At 45.4% G+C, this 19,974-nt stretch overlaps 1 protein-coding gene across 3 annotated transcripts in view; it reads left to right on the top strand.

Moving 5' to 3' along the window:
• Window positions 1–2,637: 2,637 nt before the first annotated feature.
• ARIH2 (ariadne RBR E3 ubiquitin protein ligase 2) overlaps window positions 2,638–19,974 on the top strand; it is a 676,612-nt gene continuing 659,275 nt past the window's right edge. For 2 of the 3 annotated variants that reach the window (XM_069643318.1, XM_069643319.1), the window contains exon 1: window positions 2,699–2,828. The gene's annotated coding sequence lies outside the window, so the exon portion shown is untranslated. Of the gene's footprint in view, window positions 2,829–19,974 lie in introns of all 3 variants that reach the window. The other variant, XM_069643320.1, reaches the window with a different exon arrangement.

Genomic DNA, 19,974 nt, shown 5'->3' with positions numbered 1-19,974 from the left:
CCGTGGGTAATAATAAGCAGCGCTCAGATACCTGAGGGTTTGTAGCGCTATATAAAAGCCTAATTATTATTATTATATTTCCCACCGACAGGGTCCTTTGGAGCACGTCCGTGTCTGCCGGCCTGAGTTTTCCCGGGGACGTCGGTGCCAATGTCCTTCTTCCGCCATCTCAAAGATGCAGGAGGCCAGGTTGAGTCCTCACTAGTGTTTGCTTCGGACAGCCACACCAGAGTCACACAAAGAGACCGGCAAAGCCGCACCCGGGAAGGCCCAGGGGGCACATCGGTCAAGTCCATAGTCCAGGGGGGGGCACCTGTGACTGAGTACTGCCACCCTGACGGCAGGCCCCTCACTACACACCTCTCCCTCCTGGGGGTGGGTGGCAGGAAACACATGCCGGTGGCAAAATGACAGAGCTGCAGGCCTCCGAGGGCGCCTACACCACCACCAATGTGTTGCAACCCATCCCCTTCTCCTTGCACCGTGGGCTGCTGGCAAGAGGACACTGGTGCGGTGCTGTTGACCTGGCCCTCTTCCTTGTTGCTGCGAGGCGACCGGGCATTCTGCCTTCCCTCTCCAGGAAAATTCCTCGGTTCCCTGCACACTATGTCCAGTTTGATGCCTCCCTCGCTTAGGATGGAAAATGAAGGAACTGCTGCAGGCCTCAACGTTCTCGTCAACCTCACCGTGCTTGACAGTGCTTGACAATGCGGGCTGGGTACCTGCAGCACTACTGTGAGGCAGGGTAACAGTTATGCCCCTTTTCTTTGTTGCTCGAGGCTGCCGCGGGCACGTTTTCCTCGAGTGGTATTTTTTTTCTTCACCCTCTCCGCTTCGGAGCACCTGTTTCCAGTAGCAGGCCCCGGGGTGATGGGCCCGCCTCCCAATGGGGGGCAGTTCGTTAACCCACAGCCGATGCTGCGTGGTTGGCTGCTCCAGTGGGCTGGGCCGCTCCCCTTTGTTTCGGCTGGGGGACGTGCCTCCTATTGTGGCTCCGGCCGCCGGCCCTTCCTCCTGGGGTCTCTCGGTCTTCTGCTGTGTCTGGGCACAGCCGCGGGGTGGCTCCCTCCTCTCAGTGGGGAGGAGGGGCAGCTTGCCTCCATTTTCCCCATCGCGGGCCCAGGTGGAAATTGGGCCCGCCTCACCTTCCTCTGCTGCGGCAAATGCCGCCCACGCTTGGGGCCGCCTCAACTGTTCGGCGGCACCCGTCTGCACCTTGCCTCCACTGCCAGCTCCCATGCGGCGGATGCCGCTTGCTTTCTGCGGGGGTGGGGGGGCTGCCTCACCTTGCTGTGGCTAAGGGGCCGCCGGGTATATTGTCGCGGACGACACCGCAGATCCTCCCTCACACGGGGGCGGGCAGCAGCTCCAGTCTTGTTTCCTTTGCAGGCCCAGTTGGAGTTGGGCCCGCTTTTCATACAGCTATGTTCGCCACTCTTCGTTCCCGTGGCTTGATGGTGGGGGAGGGGCAGCGCCTCGTCTTTACGGCCGACGCTGCGGGCACACTAACTCCCCACGGGGGAGGCGGGGACAGCTTCCTCCCACCTGGTGGTGGGGGCGCACTTCCTTCAATGTTGTGGCCAAGGCAAGCGGGGCGCACACACACACCGCCACCAAGGTGCGGGCGACGCCACCGATCACTCCGTCTTCACGGGGGTAGCGTCTCTTCCCCCCGCGGCGGCCTACATTCTTCCCCCACGATGGAGAGGTGGGGGCACCTCAGGGGTGGGCAGTCAAAACCTCCTTCATGCGGCAGATGACGCAGCTGCCTCAACACCCACCATGCGGCCATCTTCCGCGCATGTGGGTTCCTCGTCTCCTCAGAGGCTCCTCGTCGCCATTGTTGGGAGCCTGCTCCGGGTCACCGGGCAGGCCCCAGACTTGTGTCGGGGTCACCCGACAGGCTTTCTCAGTACGGCGGCAAGTCATGGATGCATGGGTGGGGGTCACCCCACCCGCACTGGTTCACCGGAGCTACCCACGTAGCCGGGGGCACCCAGCACACCCGGCTCTGGGGGCACCCAGGCCGAGGTCGCACCAGTGGCCATGTTCACATGGCCTGGGGATCACCCTGGAACGGCGTTGCCCAGCAGGGGCGCCGTCCTCGAGCTGGGCCCCGTCCTTGGGCCCAGCGCATGCGGTGTGGCACCAGCATGGTGCTGAAACAAACACACAAAGGAGTCGCAGTTGGGTCTTGACTGACAAGTTAGAAGCGGCTAGTTCCTCTTATTATGTTGGTCACGTGGCTGCTTCCACTTGACCCATTACAACATTGTGGGAGCTACCATGCTACCAGGAGGGGTACTATGCAACAAGCGGCGCTATACAAATTATGCAAAGGGCCACTTTGAAAAGTTGGAATCTCTGGGCGAAACAAAAGGTTGAGAAGTCTAGGCGAGCGTGCCAGCTGGGCCTGTGAAATTGAAAAGAGGGCGCAGTGCTGAATCAAGCCGCCTAGGCTGTCGGCTCGCTTTTCTCATACAACCAACTTCTGTTTATGAAAAAATAACAAACGAATAGTCTCCTGGTTCATTGTAAGCCTCCATGAAACTCCGCAGCAGTCCATAGCATTACCACACACGCCGGCATCTTGCACCTGCACCGCCTAATAAACAACTCTCTTGAAGCTGGCTAGTCTTTCTTTCGTAGTCCATAGTCTGTCACTACCTTCACGTCTCTCTTCTATCTCCATCGCTCTTGGGTTTCGGGGCCGGAAGTGACGTCTGGCGGTGTCCCGAGCGCTTCCTGTGCGCAGTCTGTGTTTCCAAGAGAAGTTGTTCCTTCAACCTGCCTGCCGACCAGAGTCTTCGCTGCTGTCCCGCCGACAGGTGAGTGGAGTCTGTGGGGGCGCAGAGCGCACTGGCACGGAGGCAGGAAAAGACGAAGCGAGTGACAGCTGCGAAGAGACGCGGGCCTTGTTTACTCGGGCTGGGGTTCCATGACCGAGCAGGTCCCCCTCACCCCCCAGCGCTGTCTTCTCAAGGGAGACTTCCTGACAGAGCTGATGGGACGGGCTCTCCAATCTACCTATTACCCTGTCGGGTCCTGCGATCTACGGGTGCTGATCCGCAGGGCACCCCCCCAACCCCCCTTGCATCTAACTGATCTGTCAGCGAAGATAAGTTGTCCCATATTAGGCGGAGACACTTGCAAGACCACCCTTTTTCGTGTCTTCTGGTAGTTTTACTTTTCCGATTGTAAACATAGAACCTCAAGAACCGGCATGAAGAGAAAAATTGTGGCTGAAGGGATAAAAGCAACGTATGGGTATCCTGCATCATCCAGTGAACAGGGTCTACTTCTGGGGAATAAGGAGCGAGCCCAGAGTGTGGCACGAATATAAGCCTGGTCTTAAAGTGAAAGTTATCACTTTTTGCCTATTATTTAAGTGGTCTGCTTTAAATACCTTCTAGAGTTACAAATACATCTTTTGTATACATGACCAAGCACGTAGAGTTGTCAGTGTTATGCTTGTGGCACCAGCTAGTTGGATGAGCCAAAAGTATACCCGGTACCAGTGTCCAGCTTACCAGGTGCACCAGTGTTGAGCTATAGCAGGCTCATCTAGACTGCAACTGGGCGATACCTTACTCGTAGCAGGTTTCATCCCTTCACCACTGTGTGAACCTTGCAACCCGCTAACACCATACATAACTACTTGCTTTCCCATCCTAACCTCTTTCCTGTAACTGAGGCTATCCGCGTTTGGACAGCTTCATTTTGAGCCCTCTCCCAAATTATGTAATTTTTTTCACAGAAAATGTTCTGTAAAAGCATAATGTTAATCTATTATATCAGGTATTTCTATTTTCTGGGTGTGGGAGGAGGGGACCCGCTAGGTCACTGACGCATAATAGTGGAAAACCTTTATACTGTTAGGGTAATTTCTGGCGGTCGTCAGCTCTCGGAAGGCCCTAACTCCTTCCGCGTCCCAAAGAAGTAGAAGGCCACACAAGAGCAATTTGTTACTATTTATTGCAAGAAAACATACAAGGACAAATGCGTGGAGTGTAGGTTCCAAGCAACTTCTCTGCATAAACGGGCTTGCAGGCCCATTTTGTACCTGAGTGATGTAACAATTTGTGTCATCTGTGAAAGCTCGTCCCCAAACCTACCGCCACTCTGGGGTGGCTGCCTGAGTGGTAGGTTCAGTTTAGGACCTTAAAGTGAAAGGGTTTATTGGTAGAGTAGAGGTCAGGTGGTATGCTTGGGTCGTCCCTAAAAATTGTTACTTCTAAAAGGTGACATGGAGTTAGTGATTGGTTGTATGGTAATGTGGTCAGTGGTTAGCCCCCTTCCCCCCCCCATGCCCTGATTGGTCCATCAGCGAGCCCCCAAACCTGGGTCCATCGTCGTTTCCAGCCCACGATGTACCTGGTGTTAGCAACAATGTGTGACTGTGTCAGTGCATGACAATGGACAGGTCCTGCTACTGCCATTAGAGCGCTCCTTTCCCATCATCGCCTGTGTCTGAGTTGTTACAACTTTGTTGACTCTGGTTTGAGGCCTACTTTGGCTTGGTTGTATGTTGTGGCATAATGTCCATAAAGCAAAGGGGTGTGGGGGTGCGGTGTTGTTCCTTGTACATCGGTCCAGTTATAGGGCCTTGTCAGGGTTAGTAGCATGAAGCATCTGCAAGCGTATACACAAACTCTTCTGGCGTTTCTGCGATGTGGTTGCTGGCCTATGTGAAAAATAACTATGTACGCCTGTGAGGGTACACGGTCCGCTACGTCATAGCACTGAGCGTGTTATTTGTGTGAATGGGTGTGTGTCTGATCCAGGTGCGCGGCAGCACGTGTTTCTCTCTCTGTTGCTGCTATGTCGTTGTGTCATCTCTAACAATGGCAGCTTAGGTTGTAAAACGTTTTAGTCAAGCTGGTCCATGCGATCAGTCTCAGCTCCGTCTTAGTTCCCACCCAGTGCTTTGGGTGGGATGCGGCCTGGTTTCGCAGGCGGAGGGTGATTACGGTGTATATTGACATCCGGGGCAGTGGACAGAGGTGAAAACTCATCTTGCTGAGGGTACTTTGGTTGTGACGTCGTCGGCCATAGTTTGTATTTAGGTCTGGGCAAGGGACCGTCCAATTTTCCCTCTTCAATACCACTCCAATTAAAAAGTTCGACAGCTGCCACAAACGGCGAGCCAAGCGAATGGCATTCTCTAACGATGGTTAGGTACATCTTCGCTGAAAGAGTGGGTCCTGTCAAATAATTTTTTGTTGTAAAACTCGTGTTTACCACACGTCTTGCCTGCTGTAGAAGCAGACTTTGTAAACGTCCCACAGAAATCTGAAGCTGAAAAGCGGCATTGAGGTAGGCACTCAAGAGAATGAACCTCGTAAATGACTGCTGGAATTGTAATCAATTCCTTCACAAAGATTGTAAAAAGGTGCCAGATTCTGCATGAAGGAATGAACTAAACATGCAAACAGCGTTGCTTTTTCAGTCCACAATATGAATATACACAAGCTCCAAAAGAAAATGCTGAAGTCTGTCTGTCTATTTAGAAGAATGATAGTCCCAAATGTATACTGAAATGCCCTATACGGAAGTGACGTCTATGCTTTGCCAAATGAATACAGCCATTCCTAAAAGGTTTGCACTATATGCAAGATGGCAGACCTCATAGAAGTGCCTGGAAAAAAAAAACACCGGACTGTCTAAAGTTATTAACATGACGTTGTAAAAACACTTGAAGTGCAGTCACTGACTTTTTTAAAGTGGTGGGATATTAATATTTTCCCCGAATAAATGCAAGCCTGCGTCCCAAGATTGGTCGAGGGTTAAAAATGGTGCAATGTACAGCTCAATATTTGGGTGAAATGTGGCTGTAAAGCCATATTACATGCAGCGCCACAAGGGAAACACATTATTCCTTATACTTCAGTCGCCAAAGGTCACTAACAGTACACAGCAGCAACTAATGTACATGCAAATCGGAACATTGTGCATCCAAAAGAAACACTGGATGCACAGTAGGTAAATATTTCTGGCACTTAATTAAAACGTTGCCCGATTGTGTTCCACCACACTGGAAGAGTGGCATTTGGTAGAATGTCTACCTGAATATTATTTACAAATGTTCTTCTAGGAAATTATCATTCAATGAGAGCCGAGGTCCAAGCTTCCATCAAGACATGATCCACAAGTTGGATAATCAGTGTTCTTGTTGGTGGCCAGCAAGTAACAAATCGAGCCTTCACATTTGTGCTAGTTGTTGGTAAGTGTTAATTGACACCTGGCAAGTAAGAAATGGTGTGCTACGTTCATTTGGACCACTGAGGGGACGAGGGATGTTTTATGCCTAGCTAGTAGCTTTCAACTTGAAATGTTTACCCGAGTAAATGATACTCTTTAAGTGGCATTCAATCAGACAAAAAGGCTGTACTGCCAAAGTAGACACTCAAATGTTGACTAAAAAAGGCTTTCCTTCCACCACAGCAGCTTTGTACAATTTACAGCAAATTGAACACTCATTTGCCACCCGTTAATTTGCACATTTGTAATTTATCTGTTCTGTGGTTAATATATCCTTAAGTGTCTTCCCCCACAGCAAACTTGACGACATCTCACACCTCCCAGTTTTCCATGTAAATAATTGAACATGCATTGAAATGCTCACCTGGGGACAAATTCAGGATGTACCTTGTAAAATCCATTTTAATGCAAGGAGGTAAGCACAGCACACAGAAGAGGGTTGACACTGTGAAGAGAAGAGACTGAGAAGAGACGATTCTCGGAAGAACCTAGCATAGTAAATAGGCATGATGTATGCTTAAAGAAGAGGTAGTCTCTGCAGCGTCTTAAGATGTGAGTGATGGGTTCTAGTTTTCTTAGTCATGTGACGATGCATGCTGCAGCTGAGGTGGCATCTGGGATTCCTGCAAGTCTACTTGTTGCTACAGTCCAGATGATAGAGGATCATGGCTGGGACAACTGTACTGAAACTCATGGCGGGATTGAGTGGCTTGACTTTGGAGGAGTGCAAGTTGGTATCGTTTTGCATGGTTCTTCTTGGCATTGTGTGTTTTTGAGTTGGTGGACACAACCGATGGTAAAAAAGATAGTTTGCACTGTGTTAGTTTAGGTGTGACTCTGAGATTCATGTCACTCGGCCAGTTCTGGACTTGGGTATTTGCTTGGGGTTTCCTAGGAGAATGCATTTAGTCTCTGTATGATTGAGCTTCAGGTAGGCACTTGCCATTGTAATCTGCATATTTCTGGATATTTATCTCTGTACTGGAGAGGAGTCCTTCCCCCAGACCCTTCTTTCCCCCACCCTAGAGGTACCATGCAGAGGTTAAAAATGATGGAGAGCCTTTCTTGCACCTGGATGGATACAGTCTTCGCAATCGTTTGGCTGAGTAGGTTTTATTGGGCAATAGTTTTCCAGGCCATCTGAGACCAGTGTGCTTTTTTCCGTAGGGGGGTGGAACAGTCGCGTGTTGAGTGCATCTGGGATGGTGCCTTGTATGTGCTGATGCCATAGAGGAGTTAATTACTTGGCCATGTCCTGTCAGTTTCAGCAGTGTCATGTATGGCATTATTGCCTCTGTAAAACATATCACCATCTGGTAACTGCATTGCCTCGGGAAATAATGCTTGTCACAACAAAGTATTTACTGTCTTAACCATTATCATGGCAGTGTGTATTTAGCAGCACTGGTAGGGCACTTTCTGCAAATGGGCATCTTGGAGAAATGTAGATATAGCTTGGAGGAAGGTTTTCCACTTCTTAATTTAGCTGCACTGTTTGTCTGAGTGTGCTGACAATGATGAATCTAGGGAGTCTGACTTGCTCTTTGCGCAACATCTTCAAAAGAATATCTTGCTGGTTTGTAGAAAAAGTAAATAAAGCCTGTTTCTGGAGTTTTGTGAATATAAACCTGGAGATCATTGGGGACATGCACATATCTGCGCTATGCATCCTGGATCTTCATCCATCCCAAGTACACTCAGCCGATCAGGAGTACAGGGGCTTTAGAGCCATGCGCTGCATTGGTCTATGTATTTGTAGTTATTGAAGAATATGCTTCAACCAGCAACACTTTTATCATGAGTACACAGTAGTCGGGGCAGTCCTGGAACAGATGTGATACTTTAGGAAGAGGTTATGAAAGACAACTGGACATAGATTAGAGATAAGATGTTACTGACAGTCCCCCCGAGGCGCAAGCAGAGCTCAGGGCTATTATGTGGGGGTGCGGAGGGAGAGTCACGCTGGGGAGGGAAATCAAGGCACAAAATAGTTTTCAATATCTAGTTAGCTTTGTGTGTTCATTATGTAAGAGGAAAGAAAGGAACTAATCAGAATGGATGGAGTAGCAGGCAGAGAACTGGGCAAACTATGTAGAATATTGTAGTTTGCTGCCATCTCACCTTGAGGGTATGTGGTATAAAGCCACAGGGGGATGCAATAGAATATTAAGGTGTATTGGATCTGCTTATGGGTTGAACACCAGTTGCACAGATGAATGCTAACAGCGGGTCACATAACTAGGTTTGCCATCAAAAGCATTTGACTTTGATCATGTACATTTTCAAGTGTTCACTCGTCAATCTGATGTATCTTCCCCCACAGAATAATATCTGATTGACACTGATATTTAGATGCAGTAACCTAAACTTTGCTGTAGAACATGGAGACAATGCAGTGTTTTACAGTAGCAATACTGTAATTATGCATTATTTTACAACTTATATTTTTAGGAATGTAATTGCAGGACTGTTTACAAAAACAAAATACAAATAAAGTTGGCACATGTTGGTCTTTGCCAGACCAGGATATAGTCAGCTTTGTATCGTCCGGATACTTTGGGTTTCTCAATTATTTGAAAAATAAATTCTTCCCTAGCTCTCGTACACAGGCCGTTGGCAGTTAAGAGCAGAGGAAATGGTTACTGCTGCACTCTCTTCCCCACTAGCCCCTTTGAACTGACAGAGAAGAGGGTGAAGAGAGCCGCAATGGGGAAGAGTGGAATGGTGGGTAAGCTGTGCTTTCATTGAACATGGTGACTTAAAAAGCTGACTTTGCAACACAAGTGTCAATTTAATTAGCAAACCTACAGAATTGCATAGCAAATTCCTATGCGACACTGCTTATTTTATGCCTTGGAAAGAGTGGGGGTGATGTAGTGATGTGTAAGAGGATTCTTCCCCTTTACCATTTGAGGTGGTGCATGAACGATGATTTGAATTAGCGGATGACAATGAGACAGAATGGGAACCAGAGGATGCACAGTGTGGATGGACACTGTAGGGGTCTGTCTGCATGCTTGACCCCCACCCCTATAGTGGGCAAGGGTCACTCTTTCTGACAATGTCGACTGGTTCTTCATTGCCGCCTCTCACTTATCTTGCCACCCCTTTTTGTTTTTCATACAAGTACATTTGGTGGTCTTATTTCCCTATTTGACCAATATCAATTATTCAGGATTCTGTCTGTGTTGTTGTGTTTTATATAAATATATATTTTGCAGGAATTGTAGGAGAATTTTGGTCATGCCGGATTAGTTATGGCAGCAGCCCAAATAGATGTGGGTGTTGGCCGCAAATTGTGAAATTCAACACCATGACTAAGGCTGACGCCAGCAAAGGCTGGTGTTCGGTGTTAGAACTACATGGGATACTATATACCTTTTTTTTGAACTGCTTATTGGACACACTTTGGTCCATGAGGTGCCATTGCTTTTTTTTTGGTGTTTATTGATGGCAAATATACCTGATTCAACTGAATGGAAAGATGTGCAAGGAAACCATTAATTGCAAACCTGCATCGTCTAATTTTTCTCAGAAAGCTCCCAAATCCGTTCACCCACTTCGACAAAGAACATTGGTACATCATTCTTTGTAAACCAGTGCGTAATTCTTAGTTCGGACATGCCAAACAGTACTTGACTGGCTTTCAAAGTTGATGCTTATTTCCTTATTTATTGCACATCTTCATTTCCTGAGTAACCGGTGTGGGGGGGGGGGGGAGCAGCATTTATTTCATGTCATTACTTGTTTATAAGTTTAATATATAATCGTGCGTCTGAAAACGCCAACGATCCTTTACATTCAGTTTCACAGAAACTGAATTAAATATGGCAAACCTACATCTTTTTTTAAAAATACCCACGCCAACTAAATCCTTTGTTCATCTAGCATGCTCCTATCTGCCAATAATTTCCCTTTTAATTTTATACTAAACAAATGGATGCAAAAAAATAAACATACAACTGAACTCTTACAATCGAATGCTGCTGTTTGTTAAATAGGTTTTAATTGGATCTTTTTTGCTCGGCTCTAATGACAATTAGAAACCAGCCACACATGTTGTTGAGATTACATTTTGCCCCCATACGTTTACACGGCCTGCTTTCTAGCTGAATCTGTACCGGTGAAGAGCAATACATCTAGTAAACTAAGATGAACATCCTACGAGTGTGGGAGGGAAGTTCAAACAAATAACGTTGGCTCGTATCCTAATAATAGATACAATGCAAGGACAAATTCTGACGATCATTAACGGCACCCTGCTTCCTTTTTAAAAAGTTTGCTCCATGAGTAACCTGATTTACCAGTGGCAAGCGTTAAGAAATGTTAGTGCGCCTTCAATGCAGCCCGCCACAAAAAGGAAAAGGGAATCTATAAGTAATATACCAGCAGTTGTTAGTTTGTGGCCATGATTTTGTTCAGATATGATACAGCTCAGGTTTAACCCCTCCAGCACAATCCAGGTCTTTTTTTATTATTGCCAGTAAGTGCTTCCAAATTATGCCACATAGTAAATTACAATGCATCTTGGGGTCAACTCCATAGCTCAGCTATGTAATGTATATGAGACTCCACCCATACGACTCTAGCAGCCCACTACACATTAGCCGTTTCAAGATTCCCGATGATGATGATGATGTTCCATCTTTTGTACTACTTTTTTCTGAAGGCTGCAGCCTCTTGTTGAACCACCGTCAATTAAATGGATTCATGATTTTTGCTGACTATCAAAACCTTTTTTTAATGTAGTGGATTACACGGTCATTTAACCAACTACTTCTCAAGGGCCTCGATGGCAAACTGGCTACATATTGTTGTCTTGTCATGAAGGAAAGTGTCATTCGTGTAACACAAAGGAAACCATTTCAAGCCACTAAAGCCATGCATAAAGGTACTTGTCCCTCATTTCTTCACACACACAGTACAAGGTTCCTTACTCCACCGATTATTGCTAGTTAAGGGTGAACATTTTGAGGCCTGGTCTAACTGATAACACCAGGGATCGAAACAAATTTGAGATATTTTAACTCTTGGATGTTGCTTTAAAGAGCCTGGTTAGCTTGGCACAGACTTCTGCAGGAGAGTATTTGACTAACCAGGCTAAATGGTGCCCTGTTCTAATAAAACGCATGCTTGCCAATATTTTACTGCCTACCGTCCATGACTTGCCCCTCAGATGGTATGACTACAGATAGATTAGTAAATCGTTGAATCTTATAATCTATGGGGATTTATTTGCATGAAGTTGCATTTGGAAATTTAAAAAATAATTGACGTTCTAATTTTCATTTCCCGCTGAAGTTGGATTTGCACAAGCGATGGATGTATTGACTCCTTGTATTCCAGTGGTAACTTCTACTCGCTGTTTGATGCTAGTTTCCCTGGAGTGGCTTTGAGCTTCTGCTCATCACTCACATATTTATTTCAATCCCTATTGCACCTAAATGTTGACCTCCTATTTATGGAGGAAAGCACATAGGCCTATCTAGGGGGTGAGCAAGGTCTGCAGTTTTATATTGTGCTTGAGTCGGTGGTTGTTGCATTAGCCATTCATTGAATTGTTCTAATAATAGATTGCATCTTTGAGATTCATACCATTGGACATATTTTTCTTTTTCTTTGCGATTAAAGTACTGTGAGATGTGCGAAGGAAGATTGGGGACACTTCTCGGGTTACTCTGTTTAATCACAGAAGCTGAGCATAACGGATTGTCCCTCTTTTCTCCCCCCTTTTTTTTCTTTTTTCTTCAACATTCTTGGTTTCACTTTGCTAGGGACAGCTTCCTTCAGCTTGACCCATAGTTTCTTATTCTGGGTGCACTTCCCTGGGGACCCAGGGTCTGAGCTTGACTGGTGGATGGTAGTAAGGGTCTTCCAACCTGGTCTTGAATATGCCCAGTTATACCTTTTCCGGTTCATCTTCCAGCACGTCTCCTTCCTGTAAGTATAAAGGGCAGATCAGTCACACCTTTCTGTTTTCCCTCTTCATTTAAATGCCACTCCTCTGAAGTTGATTGGTTGAGCTGTTTCCTTCCTAGAAAACCACCCCCTCCTTTGGGGTCCTCCAAATCCCCTTTGATGTTAGTAGGCGGTGTTGGTTGAGGAAAGCCCCAACCCCCATGCTTAACATGTTTTTACTGTCCCGAACGCCGCATTGTTTTGCCCACGGGACACTGACCAGAACAGGGAGGCTCCCGGGACCGGCATGGACCACCCCAGTGGTCGCCGCCTGGCAAATGTAGTCCTGTGGAGAGTCACAGGACCGCTGGCCAGACCATTCCAGGATGCCACTGACACCATGGTCTGCTCGCGGACACCTCACCAGCGCCTCTACTGTGTTTCACCTCCTGCAGCTTGCCAGTAAGTGTTTAGGTGTTGCTGTTGCCCGTCTCGTTCCCTCTGCAAGCCCTGACGCTTGGACAGGAAATAAGAACGTGACAGGAAATCAGCCTGTGCCAAGAGCCTCCCAGGCAAGGGAGTGGTCCTGAAATAAATTTGCTGCAGGGCCAGAAAGCAACGCAGTACGCGTGGGCTAGTCTCTCTGCAGAGACAGCTGCACTAAAGGCGCCTGGGCAGTTACCAAGGTGAAGTGGCAACCCAATAAATTATACTGCAGTGTTTCGATAGCCCATTTGATATCGAGGCACTCCTTCTCGATGGTGGCATACTTGGCTTCATGTGGCAACAGTTTTCTGCTGATTAACTGAACCAATCACTCTGCTTCTCCCTGTCCCTGGAATAGCACTGCGCCCAAAATGGTACCTGAAGCATTGGTGTGTAGGTAGAAAGTAGCCTTGATGTCCGGGCAATGTAGTACAGCGTTTGCATCCAGGGCTTCTTTCAGAGTGATATAAACCCAGACTGCCCTACTTTCTCTGTCCTCCTTGATATCATAGGTCGTCTTTTTCAACGGGTCCATCAATGGGACCCCCATGGTAGCGTAGTAAGGTATGAACTGCTGAGAATACCTTACAAGTCCAAGGAAGACCCAGATCTCTTATGGGTTTGATGGGAGGAGAAGACTGACGTATGTCCTCTATTTTAAATTGTAACCTCCTGTTTCCGGCATAGTATCCCAGGTATTTAGTGTGTGTGGCTCCCATCATTGTCTTCTTGGGGTTGATCTTAAGACCAGTCCTTCTTAAGGCATCCAGAACACTATCAATATGTCTGAGGTGACTTTGCCTGTCTGTGCTCTATCTGGTAATGGCATAGAAGTAGGCAGTAACCTGGTCTTATTGTACTTTTAGTATTCTATTCATGAGCAACTGGAACATTGCTGATGCGCCATGTAGTCCAAAGAGAAGCACTGTAAACTGATATAAGCCGCCTGGAGTAACAAAAGCAGTTTTTTCTTTGTCATTGGCCCTTAGAGGTTAGAGGCATCTGCCAGTAACCTTTAAAGTCAATGGTGGTGATATATTTGGTCGAACCACAGTGTTCTGTTCTGGGCATGGGGTAAGTGTTAGGTAAGATTTTCATTTGTATGCTAAATCTCCCTCACCTGTGAGACCCCCGGCACTTTTTGCTGGACTTGAGGATTATTTTTCCTTCCATGTTCCTGGGTGAATGGGAGCCTTTATCCCCCACTCGCCCTTTCTTTTACTCTTTCCATGGAAGTAATTTTTGTGACCCACCATGCTTTATTTTTGGAATTATACTGTCGTAACACTGTTGGCATACAGTGGGCTATGTGTAGGTTGGATTACTTTGATTCTTGAGATACTGTGGTTTCAGAGAAACAATCCACACGGTTTGGCCACGAAAGTGTACTTTAATCACAACTGAAACCAGGGCCGGGCACCAGATTGCACCCAGGGCGGAAAGCATTGTTGACGCCCACCAGCCCCCAGAAAAGACAACCAAAAAAATGGTATGTTACAAATGTTGTAAATAGGGCACTCGATGAAGAAATAGATGGAAATACAAATGCAATAGAAAATGCATACATTAGATACTAGGTGAGTCTTGGAATGTTATCTGTATGATGTGTTCAAAAAGTAACTTTTCTGCATGCATGGTTGTGTTTCTTGTTTTGTGCCTGCAAACATGTATTAGTGCTTGTAGGTGGCTCGAAGTGAGCGTGTGCACAAGTCCATATCTGTCTAGGAGTCAAGTCTGCATATGTTTATTGCTTTGTGTGCAGTGCATAAGAGTGAATAACTGCATATGGTGACAGCGCATGTGCATGTTCTTAGTGTAGGGGCTCCCACACTGTTTTGTGAAACTTAGGGTTTCACCCTTAGTAACCCAGGGTAATCTAGACATGGACCCCTTGCTCTCTGTACCTTAGAGAGGCTTAACTTTACCTCACTGAGGAGGCCCAACAAGGCTGAAACACATGTCTGAGGTTGCTGATGTTATTGGTACTGTGAGGCAGGCGTGATATCAAAAGTAGACACAGACACATGTGATACAGTTTCAAAACCTTTATTGGACAGGTAGGAATGGGATAATTCCTAACTGGCCCGAATTGTAAGGTGGGTGTAGTTTTGACCATTAATAAAAAATGAGAAGTCTGTCCAAGTCTGTTAGTCCAAATAAAATGGCCGTCTGTGTCAAACCTATGCTTGCCTTCACTTAATGACAATGTGTATGGGGTTAGATAAACTCAAATAGTTTTCAAAGTAAAACCGGATGGCATTGGAGCTTTCCATAGCTCCCTTCCCCAAGTTCAAGACACTTGGGTTCACCACAGTTCAGCAGAGTTCTTAAAGTCGCAACAGTTCACAATATCTTCTTACAACACAGGCAGGCTTCTCTGGGCTCCTTGTCCCAGATTCAAAGCCCCTTCAATTCACACTCCTTTGATGGGCCTCTCAGGCATCCCTCACCTAAGCCTAGGCCCTCTTCATTTCACAATTCAGTTTCAAACTTCAAAGTATTCAAATTGAAGTTAAGATTTGCACAAAACATTTAGAGGTTCCCTGCCCCATATTTCACAAAGCTCTCTCAACTTGGTTATATAGTTCACACTTTCAATGGAGTCTCCCAGTGTCGTGGCACAGTTGTCAGACCACACAGTCCACCCACTACAGGTGGTTCAACCGCGGGCTTGGCTTCACCCACCCCCCGTTTGACAATTTCAACTCTCCTAGTTCAGCTCCCAATTTAACACTTCTATATGTTACTTTTCCTTCAAATATCTCTTCTTGGGGATTGCGTCACTTTTCCTTCCTAACATGGATCCCCTTTTCAGTTCACACATGGCTCCCCTTCACTTTAGGAGCTTCCTTTACTTTCCTTCATTCAAATAGGCTTTCAACCACACTGTTAAGTATATCCTCATGGTTATACTTTCTCTTCTTGTTAGTTTCATAAAGTTCAATAAAGGCACGTTCCTCTTCCTGATAGTTCTTCTCTGTGAAGGGTGCAGTGACCTAAAGTCCTTGAGTGGAAGAAATTCCATAGCACAAGGTATTTAACCCATTTTCTTTCTCAGTTGAGGGGCTCCCACACTCCTTTGTAATATCATGTCTCTGGCATTCAAGGGTAATACCTGACCATTTGAAAAACGTACCTTCGCAGAAAAAGCAGTCGCAGCTTAAGCATATGTTGGCTTATGGCAGTACCAGGCAAGTAGTAGTATCATCAGGCCGTATGATAGCAATTTTGTCATAGGGTCTAAATACTTAGTGCATGGGCCTTTTATGGCAACACCTGGGTATGGAGTGGGGCATTTTAGCAGATCCTACTGTGCAATTTCAAAGCACCCCATTTATACAGCATTACAAATGTACATGCATACACGCGTGCAACCATACAAATATCCCAATCCACGTACCCTTCTACTGTCCAACACTAATCTGCACACAACGCAAACCAGACAAAGCCAGAACTAATGGCTTTGTCAATACGTGTTTCTAAAATTATCCAGAAGTCGACAGTGTTGGGTTCCTTGATGAAACTGGTTTGAAGTATGTTTAGCATCCTGTGTGCAGGCAGCACTTCAGCTATGGGGAATAATTTGCGGATGTCTTCCCCTACAACAAAACAGCAGACATAGGAAATTCAGTGTCCATATGTACAAGAGTTTTAATTTGGGTTGGAAGGGCCACGGCTTCTGGCAACACTACATTATATTGGCATGTGATTGCTGCCGGTATGAGCAACGCCCCCTCCTCTGTGCAGCGCTTAATTGCTGATATTTCATCTGCAAAACGGGTCTAACATTTTTCAAACTTATGATCCCATAACGAATTACGATGATCAAGAGTGGAGTGTTCCAACTTTTGAGGGCCATAGGGAAGTAGGTCTAAGGGGTATGGGTGCAACCCCTATACTATCTGTGGAAGACCTTGCGATTTCATTAAAATACGGTGGGGGGTGGGAATCTGCGGCACTAACCTTATTCAGATCGAGATTTTTAAGCATCAGAGCGTATTGTGGCTGACAATTTTTGCTGGAGTTTTTTTAATACTCTAATATCCCACAAATGAATTCCTCCTATTTGGATGGAAGCTGTTCTCCTTCCCATTTTATAGAGAGATAATTTAGCAGATCTGTTCTTTTACAGCACGATTTCCTTGCTTGATGCTACTGCCAAGTGGTTTGGCACAGCTGTGTATACTTAAAATTATGGAGTTAGTCGAGAAAAATGCTATGCTGTCTGACGTTCAGTATGGTTTTACGGAGGGCAGGGGCACTGTGGGACAAATGTAATTTCTTTTTTTACTTTACAGAAATATGTGCGAGAATTTATACTACTTTCATGGCCCTAAGCACTGCATTTGATTGTGTTAATTGTGAAAAATTATGGGCTTCCTTATGGGCTCCTGACGTGCCATCGTCGTTGCTGGAGTGTCTGATTGGAATGCATTCTAACTTGTCAGATTGCGCCTTAACACTCTAGGGAAACTTTGGCATCCATTCATTTTAACACGGAGCATGAGACAAGGTTGTGTGCTAGCTGCTTTACCTTTTTAATTTATTCATACATTCTTTATCTCCCATGTTGTATGGTTCAACGAGTGATGTCCTAAAAATAGGTGGTATGCGCACCCCAGTATTAATGTATACAGATGACGCCATCCTTATTGCTAGAATCCAAAGTAGTGTTTTGGTCACACTAATAAAACTAGAACCCCAATAGTGATTGATGGTTGTAGATTGGAATGGGCTGATTTATTCTCCTATTTGGGTGTTAATTTGACGAAAGGACTAAATTGACATCACCACATGAGCACCCAAGCCACCAAATTCGCTCAAATAAATGGCTCTATAATTTGGTATGCTAATAAAGTGAGGGGGTCTCCCCATGGGTCATATTACACAAATTTATAGAACAAAATCGCCTCTGGTGGCCACATAAGCGCAGTAATCTGGGGACGTTTACATCCAACTCTCCTTGAAAGAAAGGAGCACTGTTTCCTTGGGAAAACCATGGGAGTGAATCAGGGCTTTTTGGGTTACTTGCTACATCATGAATGCAGCTTTACGTATATTTCAGATCGTATTCAATTACAGTCTCTGATCTACTGGCTAAGCTTATGGGGGCAATTCTAGTCTAACTCTAACCAGGTTGATTGTCAACGATATCCTGGACTCGCAGGTACATTTCTACTTTGCTTGGCTCAATTATGTGCGTGCAACATTCAACTCTCATGACTTGGCGAGTGCTTCAGCATTCGTACTGGCAGGAGTAAAGAAGGGTTACTATCAGTGGTGAAGTAATTTTTGGTCTTTAGCCCAAATCAGAGAGGCATTAGAGTCACATAAATCTGTGTTTGGTTATCTTTTATGGGTCTACGTGCCGGAAATAAACCATTGTCTCTCTCCGTGTTTAAACTGGTTATTTTAGGATTATGCATTGTAAGGCAGATGCTTTTAACATCAAAGAGCTTGCACTTTCGCTAACTTATGCCTCAGTGAAAATTCAGCGCATTAGTGGTGCATTAACCAGCTGTCAATGCAAGCATTATTGATAAAGGGAAAACCTATGACTAATATGAGGAAATGTGTAGCAATTGAAGTGGTTTCTTTTGTAGGTAGTGTCGCAACACCACTGCTGGTAAGAGTTTACATTAAAAGTTGCATGTAGGATATCTGTCGGTTGCAAAGAAAAACATTGTTTAAGGGATGAATACTGAGACCGTGTTAAACAATACAGTCTAGAGTTCAAATTCAAAGTTCGAAAGCTCTTATCCAAGCATAAAGTCACATGCCCTCTCCATTCTCTATATGTACACGGCACACCGATTTCTTATTCACCAAGAGTCAATTATCATTGGCTAATAGGGAGTGCATATTCCACGACCTGATACAGGTATCACTTTAGTGATCATGATAAACTTTTACAAAGTGACATTTTGCGTTTGGAAGTTAGACCGGTGTATGCAAATACCGGGGCTTGGATCATTCTCAACGGGGATGAGCACCTCTGTCGTATATGAAACTTAGCTGTTGAAACATCTAGGCATTTACTTATGCAATGCAGCATCCTCCAGTGTTTTATACAGGGTTACCAGGCATTTTCAGACTACTACACAGATCAGTTTTGGAGTAACGTTTATGGGGGAAATCCTGGTCGTGACGTCTGCAGGATATTACATCTGGCAATGGGTAGAAAAAAGATTGGATATATAAACGGGCTACTCTCAAACTCTTCTTGCTGTATATATTTAGACTGATCTGATTTTCTGAGGGAAATGACTCGAAATTAATTTCATTTATTTAAATAATTGCCTTTGGAATTTTATATATTTGTTTCTTGTTATTAACATTGGTGATGCATTATGTAATTGTTTTGGAATCAAATGAAATGGTATTCTTGTTTTCACTTCGATGATTTCTTTGTAAATGTTTTATTGTATGATGAATTGTTTTACTTGATTTGTATAGCGTAAAGGTCAAATTTTGACCAGAGACACTTAAAAAATAAAGTGACATGGGCTGCATGTTGCAGCGGTAACCATCCTTTTGGAGACTCTGGCTTTTGAGTGGTATTTTCAAGATGGTCTTGTTAGATCCCACATTGAGAGGGAAACAATGGATATATCTCACAGGTACCCTGTAATTTCACCTGACCAGGTCACCTTACTGGCTTTTTGTGCAACTCACTGGCCCGTTACATCACCATGTGTTATGTTAGAAAGATGCACGCTGCTGCAGCCATTTTGCGATTCATGTACAATGGCATGATCCCTGTAGGTCCTCTTTAAAAAGGTAACCTCATTCCTGAAAAACCAGTTCTTGAGCTTAATGGTGATATTGTGGATTTTCACTGTTAGGCTGGTCCTTCCCTGTGTACTGTGGCCTGGGTTTATCGAGCATTGGCTGTGGCCGCAAAAAATCTTAAATCTGGAAAACAAGTCCTAGTGTGAATACTAGACTAAATGTTAGTGTACTTTTTCTGCAATGCAGAGTGTACTTTATGTGAGTAAAGTCTCCCAGGAGTTACTTAAGGATATCTGAGCCTCGTTTAAAATCTTACACGTCAGATCTGCTGCTCCTCCTCCCATGCTCTTCAGTTTGTCGTCCCTCCCGCCTTCCCTCTTTCTCTGTAGCCTGGTATGTGAACAAACAGGCATTTTCTCCCTACCAATGCCGGATTTGTTTGTTTGTTGGCTGGCTTGTCACCATTTAGATTATATGTTGGTGCTTCTGAAACAATGAGGTCGCCACATTTTCACAATGTGATTATTATTGTTACTGTGGGAACTTGAATGTGGCACCATTCCGGATTACAAGGCTTCCACCTATTTGATAGGTGCA

Source organism: Ambystoma mexicanum, chromosome 2p, assembly GCF_040938575.1.
Source record: "Ambystoma mexicanum isolate Mex_15411 chromosome 2p, UKY_AmexF1_1, whole genome shotgun sequence".
NCBI lineage: Eukaryota > Metazoa > Chordata > Amphibia > Caudata > Ambystomatidae > Ambystoma > Ambystoma mexicanum.
The sequence above is the reverse complement of the archived record's forward strand: the minus strand, read 5'-3'. Positions and strand labels throughout refer to the sequence as shown.